The sequence below is a fragment of the Pseudophryne corroboree genome, chromosome 1 (genome assembly GCF_028390025.1).
Source record: "Pseudophryne corroboree isolate aPseCor3 chromosome 1, aPseCor3.hap2, whole genome shotgun sequence".
Classification (NCBI taxonomy): Eukaryota; Metazoa; Chordata; class Amphibia; order Anura; family Myobatrachidae; genus Pseudophryne; species Pseudophryne corroboree.
Window position 1 is genome coordinate 1,231,609,370 of NC_086444.1, and position 8,843 is coordinate 1,231,618,212.

Genomic DNA, 8,843 nt, shown 5'->3' on the forward strand with positions numbered 1-8,843 from the left:
TGAAGTAACCTCTATAATTTACATACTATAAAATGATACTGAGCTGCTGATTGGTTGATGGGGCAACTTCTCCACTGGCTCACTTCTCCGCTCTTATCACTGCTTAGTAAATGTCCCCTTGTGTTCTGTAATCCTGGCCCAGTCTGCAGACCCCTCTGGATTGATTGGAAGCCAGACCACCAGTTACGGGCCTGTTAGAAGGCAGCTCCGGTGAACTTGTGGTATGACCTACGCAGATGCACCCTGATGATGACTAGTCCTGGGCTGAGCATATACGCAGTACGACTGTTACAAAGGCTTACAATCTAATGGGCAGATGGTGGCATGACGTTAGTCTTTGGTCATAGGCAATGTACGGTAAGGTGGGTGTCCAGCAAATGCAGAGCCTAGAGAAGGCGAAGGAACGCCAGGAACAGATGGATCATTGGCAATAATAAATACGGGTGATAGTAGTGTTGGTTGTCGGACTTACGGGTCTATTTACTAAGCCTTGGATGGAGATAAAGTCCCAGCCAACCAGCTCCTAACTGTCATTTTTGAAACCTAGCCTGTGACATGCCAGGTAGTTGCTGATTGGCTGGTACTTTATCTCCATCCAAGGCTTAGTAAATAGACCCGTAAGTGAATCGCTAGACATTGGCCCCTTGCACACACTGATTGGGCCCCCTCATCTCCGGAGTTTTGAAAGTGGAAACTTTTTGTTTTTGTTTTTTTATTTCCTTCTCTATGTGTGATAGGAGACGCATGCGTTGCGGGGACGTCACGGTCCAAACGGGGGCGTGACGACCTGAATCAGGCCTCATTGTGCAATAGTCCTCACAGCGATGTGAAATATTTCTCTGATTGTACAGTTGATTGCGGTGTGTTTGTAGCGTACGTTACGTGTACTGGTTGTTACTGCGGGGCTCTGTTTATATCTCTCCAGTAAAACTTTTTCTCTCTTCATTTAGTCTTTTTGTCTTTATTTGTCTTTCATCATTGAGGTGGCGGCGTTCATTGGCCCTCATTCCGAGTTGTTCGCTCGCTAGCTGCTTTTAGCAGCCGTGCAAACGCTAAGCCGCCGCCCTCTGGGAGTGAATCTTTGCTTAGCAGAAGTGCAAACGAAAGGATCGCAGAGCGGTGGCAAAATATTTTCAAGCAGTTTCTGAGTAGCTCCAGACCTACTCAGCGCTTGCGATCACTGCAGACTATTTAGTTCCTGTTTTGACGTCACGGACACGCCCTGCGTTCGGCCAGCCACGCCTGCGTTTCCCCAGGCACGCCTGTGTTTGTATCTGACACGCTTGCGTTTTTCCACACACTCCCCGAAAACGGTCAGTTACCGCCCAGAAACACCAACTTCCTGTCAATCACTCTGCGGTCAGCAGTGCGACTGAAAAGCGTCGCTAGACCTTGTGTGAAACTGCATCGGCTGTTGTGAAAGTACGTCGCGCGTGCACATTGCGCCCCATACGCATGCGCAGAAGTGCCGCTTTTTTGCCTAATCGCTGCGCTGCGAACAACGGCAGCTAGCGATTAACTCGGAATGATTCCCTTTGTTTCATGATGTCCTTGCTCCCCAATCTCATACCCGTGCTCCTGATGTGGTACTTGGCGATCTCGTGCGAGGCGATTTGGCGTCTGTGTAAGTGGACGGTACGTGGCATCATCCTGCCTCGGCAGACGAAATCTGAATTGAAGACATTTGGATCCCATATAGCCGTATACATTCCCATCTTATCTCCACACCGCAAGCTGCGACGTGTTCCAGGACATGTTCGGGAAAGGCCACAAGAGCTGGAACCTTGCACAGAATTTTTGTTTATTAACAATGTGGGGGGGGGGGCCTCGGATTCTGCGGAGATGAAGCCGTTCCATGCACAGACCCCAACATGTCGGCGTGTGATGAGTATACAGTGTGCGCCTTCCGCAGCCAAGACGTCAGTTAAGCCCCTTTCCCACCAGGCTTACGCCGCTCTGGTTTGTTTGACAATGGGGAATTTTAATCATATTCACATGTGTTTCTCCCATACTAAACCCCAAAAATGGAGGAAGAGCAGGATGAATGGCACTTATAGTAACAGAGGACTTGGCTGGGGCTGCCGGCCCGGGATTACTTGTCTTGCTTTTGAGAAATATTTAGTATTTTTCACATTAAGCCTCATACTGTATATGAGACAGAAACGTGGAGGCATCTGCTGGGGCAATTACTGCAGATCTGGAGGATTTTTTATTTACAGGAATTCAGATGAGAAAGCCCCCTGATACATTGCACAGGGATTGCGGTATGATAGCACACAGCATGGTGTGCTGAATGCCAGATGGGAGCAGAGAGGTACCATCAGTGGATAACCTCGATGGTGGGCAACCATCTGTAAGGGAACTATCAATGGTTTTGCCCATCGATGGTCCCCATTACTTTAGTATTGAACTAGTCCCGGGCCAATCAGAGCCAGGGGGCGTGGCTACACAGGCGTTGGGGGGTGGAGCTATGCTCCGTTTCTCTGACACCCAAGAGAGAGAAAAAATAAAATTTGATAGCTCTAAACCATCTGGTTCTCCCCCATTGATGATTTTGAATCATCGATGGTCGATGGCCATTTCTAAGCAGGGGACATCCCACCCATAAGCTCTCAGAGGTGAGAGGTCAGATGAGTGTGAGGTGCAGGTAGAGAAAGCTGGTTAGATTGTATCGGGTGGTTGGTACAAGGTTTGGGTAGATTATTATGGTGCCAGGAGGGGTAATTGCCTCATAGATGGGCTGGTTCACAGGTTCTCAAACTCAGTTCTCAGAACGCCAAACAGTGCATGTTTTCCAGATCTCCTCACATATCACCAGTGAAATACTTAGCTCCGCCTGCAGATCTTTTGAAACATGTCAGTGAGTAAGGAGTACACCTGTGCACCTGCCAGGTGACCTGGGAAATGTGTCAGTAAGTAATGAGTACACCTGTGCACCTGCCGGGTGACCTGGTAAATGTGTCAGTAAGTAATGAGTACACCTGTGCACCTACTGGGTGACCTGGGAAATGTGTCAGTGGGTAATGAGTACACCTGTGCTCCTGCTGGATGACCTGGGAAATATGTCAGTAAGTAATTAGTACACCTGTGCACCTGCTGGGTGACCTGGGAAATGTGTCAGTGAGTAATGAGTACACCTATGCTCGTGCTCGGTGACCTGGGAGATGTGTCAGTAAGTAATGAGTACACCTGTGCACCTGCCGGGTGATCTGGGAAATGTGTCGGTGAGTAATGAGTACACCTGTGGACCTGCTGGGTGACCTGGGAAACGTGTCAGTGAGTAATGAGTACACCTGTGCTCCTCTACGGTGACCTTGGTAATGTGTCAGTGAGTAATGAGTACACCTGTGCTCCTGCTGGGTGACCTGGGAAATGTGTCAGTGAGTAATGAGTACACCTGTGCTCCTGCTGGGTGACCTGGGGAATGTGTCAGTGAGTAATGAGTACACCTGTGCTCCTGCTGGGTGACCTGGGAAATGCGTCAGTGAGTAATGAGTACACCTGTGCTCCTGCTGGGAGACCTGGGAAACGTGTCAGTGAGTAATGAATACACCTGTGCACCTGCTGGGTGACCTGGGAAACGTGAGCTGTCCGGGGTCCTGAGGAATGAGTTTGAGAACCACTGGGCTACTTGTACCGCAGCATGGTATTTCCATGGGGTGAGTACGGCATAATGGAACATGTGATGTGCAGCTTTTCTCATGCACGTGTCCCAAAAGACTTTTCATAGTTTCTCTTTAAACACAATTGGGGGATTATTCTCTAAGTGGCTGTAAGTTTAAGGGCAGTTTACCCCCACGTTCTGCTTATTCACCATGTACAGAATACCTCCTCTCCCCGTAGCTTTCTTACTAACTTTGCACATATGGAAGATAGATAAGACATGTACATTATACCGCAATGCAGTCAGTATGTTGACAGCAAAGTGTTGTATTTGAAGTGTTGGAAGCAGGTGTGTCGCTGAAAGCAGCTGCGTAAATACGATTCACAACCTAATTTGTTTGTACGCAATAGCGATGTTCACGCAACTGAGCAATTAGCGGTAGACGGCGCATGCGCCAAGGTACCTTTCATGTACATACAGAAAGATAGCGTCTGCGTCGCTGCTGCCGACTCTCTCCGTGAGCTGTATCCAACCCCCACTCCTGTCCATCACCAGAGTACGTGTAACAGTGAGTACGGATGTACCTGCTATCTATCAATAACCCAACATCACTGGTCATAGTGTGAGTCATCTGCTGGTGCCTATATACAGTAACGCTGCATTATCAACACATACATAATTTCCAACGCCATCTTCATTAAAGGAGAGAGGTTCTTCTGATACAGTAGGCGACTTCTTCTCAGCCTCCTTTAAACAAGTTTTTGATACTTTGGTCACACGGCAGCAGCATGACACAGGAAAAGGTGGCCATCCAACCTCCAAGCATGCCCACAACATCTAGAAGCAATAATAAACTGTTACTCGTAGCCTTCCAGCATGGAATCTCAGAGGAATAAAGGATGCGTCTATCTGCCACGATATTACAGGTGCTGTAAGAGGGGATATAACTCTCTGTATCTAGCTTAACATTCACCTGCAAGAACTGCAGCTACGGATATGGCGTCATCCTTACGGTAGTCACCGTCTCCTACTCAACATATGATGTTCTGTAGGTCTTGTATTGAGAATTATGATGACCCAATAAAGGCAGGTCATATTGTACAGAGATATAGAACATACATTCAGATCACAGTATTTAGCAGGAACCTCTACTGTGTTGAACCATGCAATTGGAGACTACAGTGTCCAAGGACAGTCCAGAGCTCATGGGAAATTCCAACACTCAGAGCAAGAGAAGACCAACCTAGACAGCAGGGCGTGGCATTTCTCTCGTCCCACCAGTGTCGATTGGAAAAGGCTTGTCCAAATACTGGAGCAGTTGAAAGTAACATTGGCTTGAAATTCGTCTCCAGGATCAGTCTTCCCTTCTTATGACCTTCAACTGATTTATGTTAAGACTAAGGATGGCCATCTACTGTCCCCACTTTTGTGACAGACCATGTGTACCAGGGCTGACACCAGGAAGTCATCACCGTAATGCCATCCTCACCCTAAGTCGGTGACCTGCGGTGGGGTGACGCAGAGCCTTTCCTGTCATTACGTTTGTGCCAGAGTTTTTACTGTATAAAGTATATCAAAAATACAAAGAATATATTTGAAATATCTTCTTTGCATTATTCAAATCACTTTTATAGCCAAAACTCTGGAGTAAAAAGTTTATGGCAGGTGAGACAGTGCCCCCTCCCCCCCACCCCACTACTCCACTCATCTCTGATCAAAGCTCACACTATTTCCAAAGGTTTATATTGCTGCAACTGTGTATAATGCCCAGATGTATATACAGCTGCACCTGTGTATAATGCCCACATGAACCCTTTGGCCCATATATTGCGTGTAAATCTGGCTCTGGTGCTAGCCAGTGCCTCCTGAGCCATTTAGCTGCTGTTGGTGCCCATGGTGTATTCATAACTACTGTATTGCCTAAAGACTAACGCAGATTATTGTCTGGGACAGTACATGTTTTCTGCTAGCAAGATTCACCAAGGCTGCTTAACCAGCAACAATGAGGACAATATCTGCATAAAAGAAGATAAACTAGTGTATCAGAAGAAGAAAAAATACTTCCATCAGACCTTCAACCAAGAGAATGAGACTGCCTAATGGATTTGCAGTTGGTTATAAGCCCCCAAACTGAAAAAAAAAACACTTGTTCCACAAGTCAGAGACTAAATCCATGGGGGAACCATAAAAAAGGCTTCATCTCAAGATTATGGGTAACAGTTGGTGGAAAGTATGCATTCTTGATAGCTAAGAAGGTGCATTAATTACATACACCCATATGGTAGCATATTAAAAACATTACTGGATTATTAGTTCTACACTAAAAAGGTCTACAGTCGATAGGTATCCAACTAATGCTCAACAGGGACAGAAGGTCAACACCAAAATAGGTAGACACTATTTTATTTTTTTCATTTTTTGGGTGTTTTGTCACTTTTCTGTCACAAACAAGCCCCATTACTGTACTGCGTATCCGCGCATGGTTCGGTTCGCTCGGCCTGCGGGCAAGGTGCCTCGCTCTGCTACCGCTGCACTCGCCACAGGTTACTGTTCCCAATCGCAGTCCACGTGGATGGTATGTAAAAGTTGAAAAAAATGAAAAATTAAAAAAACTTGTGTCTACCATATGTGGGTCGACAATTGTCATGTCGACCTTTTGACCCTGTTGAACTTTCAAACTTTTGACCATGTCGACCTAATGCATGTCTACCGTTAGTGGTAGACCTATTAACTGTAGACCTTTTTAGTGTAGATGTATAGTACGGAGACAACTGAAGTGTCTTAAAGCCAGAACCCCCAGAACCCTGCCTGAATTATTGATGCCCCTCCCCAAGTTGACAATGGTTAATAGTAACCCCTCCATTGTTTAATATAACCCTTCCCTTCACCTCTTTTCCACTCTCTGCAATGCCAGGTCAGTCTGCACTAAACTAAGCTCCATCTCTGACCTCTTCATCTCTAGCTCCTTCAACGTACTCACCATCACCAAACCTTGGCTATCTCACACTTTTATCACCTGCTCCCTTTTATAGAAGTCTTTCTTTCTCCCATATTCCCTGACACTATTCCTCCAATTAGATAGTGTTGGGGTTCTAATTCCCCATCACTACTGTATATCTGCTGTGACATTCTCCCTGAATCCTCTTTCCTTTTTCTTCTTTCAACTCTACTCTGTCTGCCTCTTCTACCCTTTCCACATTTGCCTTACCCCCTGGTCCAGTGTCCCAATTACTGAATGACCTCTCTGCCTGGCATTCCCACTTTCTCACCTCAGATCTCCCCTCCCTTAATTTGGGTTTCTTTATTACTTTAACAACCTGATAAATTATTCCAATAATCCTGCTGCCTGTAAGCTTCTGTCCCTCACATCTTCATTTGGCCTCTCTCAATGGACCTTGTCTTCCTCAGCACCAACTCCCTTGGTTTGGTCTTCTCTCACTACTTTCCTATCCTTGGCTTCAACAATTACACCTTCCCTCTCTCCAAGCAACAACTCCTCTCCTTCAACATTCCCCATCCCTCTGCTCTTGCTCCATCTCTGAAGGCAACTCTCACAAGGCATAAACTTCTTGATACTAATGCTATTTCTCTGACGTCCTAAGTGGATGCTGGGACTCCGTAAGGACCATGGGGAATAGCGGCTCCGCAGGAGACTGGGCACAACTAAAGAAAGCTTTAGGACTACCTGGTGTGTACTGGCTCCTCCCACTATGACCCTCCTCCAGACCTCAGTTAGAATCTTGTGCCCGGCTGAGCTGGATGCACACTAGGGGCTCTCCTGAGCTCCTAGAAAGAAAGTATATTTAGGTTTTTTATTTTACAGTGAGATCTGCTGGCAACAGACTCACTGCAGCGAGGGACTAAGGGGAGAAGAAGCGAACCTACCTAACAGGTGGTAGTTTGGGCTTCTTAGGCTACTGGACACCATTAGCTCCAGAGGGATCGACCGCAGGACCCGACCTTGGTGTTCGTTCCCGGAGCCGCGCCGCCGGCCCCCTTACAGAGCCAGAAGCAAGAAGTGTTCCGGAAAATCGGCGGCAGAAGACTTCTGTCTTCAACAAGGTAGCGCACAGCACTGCAGCTGTGCGCCATTGTTCCTCATGCACACCTCACACTCCGGTCACTGATGGGTGCAGGGCGCTGGGGGGGCGCCCTGAGGGCAATATAAGACACCTTGGCTGGCAAATCATCACAATATATAGTCCCAGGGCTATATATGTGATAAATTACCCCTGCCAGAATCCATAAAAAAGCGGGAGAAAAGTCTGCCAAAAAAGGGGCGGGGCTATCTCCCTCAGCACACTGGCGCCATTTTTTCTTCACAGTGCAGCTGGAAGACAGCTCCCCAGGCTCTCTCCTGTAGTTTTCAGGCTCAAAGGGTTAAAAAGAGAGGGGGGGCACTAAATTTAGGCGCAATATATGTATACAAGCAGCTATTGGGGGAAAAATCACTCAGTTATAGTGTTAATCCCTGCATTATATAGCGCTCTGGTGTGTGCTGGCATACTCTCTCTCTGTCTCCCCAAAGGACTTTGTGGGGTCCTGTCCTCAGTCAGAGCATTCCCTGTGTGTGTGCGGTGTGTCGGTACGGCTGTGTCGACATGTTGGATGAGGAAGGTTACGTGGAGGCGGAGCAGAGGCCGATAAATGGGATGTCGCCCCCTGTGGGGCCGACACCAGAGTGGATGGATAGGTGGAAGGTATTAACCGACAATGTCAACTCCTTACATAAAAGGCTGGATGACGTAACAGCTGTGGGACAGCCGGCTTCTCAGCCCGCGCCTGCCCAGGCGTCTCAAAGGCCATCAGGGGCTCAAAAAACGCCCGTTACCTCAGATGGCAGACACAGATGTCGACACGGAGTCTGACTCCAGTGTCGACGAGGTTGAGATATATACACAATCCACTAGGAACATCCGTTACATGATCTCGGCAATGAAAAATGCGTTACACATTTCTGACATGAACCCAAGTACCACATAAAAGGGGTTTTATTTTTGGGGAGAAAAAGCAGCCAGTGTTTTGTTCCCCCATCAGATGAGTGAATGAAGTGTGTAAAGAAGCGTGGGTTCCTCCGATAAGAAACTGGTAATTTCTAAAAAGTTACTGATGGCGTACCCTTTCCCGCCAGAGGATAGGTCACGTTGGGAGATATCCCCTAGGGTGGATAAGGCGCTCACACGTTTGTCAAAAAAGGTGGCACTGCCGTCTTAGGATACGGCCACCTTGAAGGAGCCTG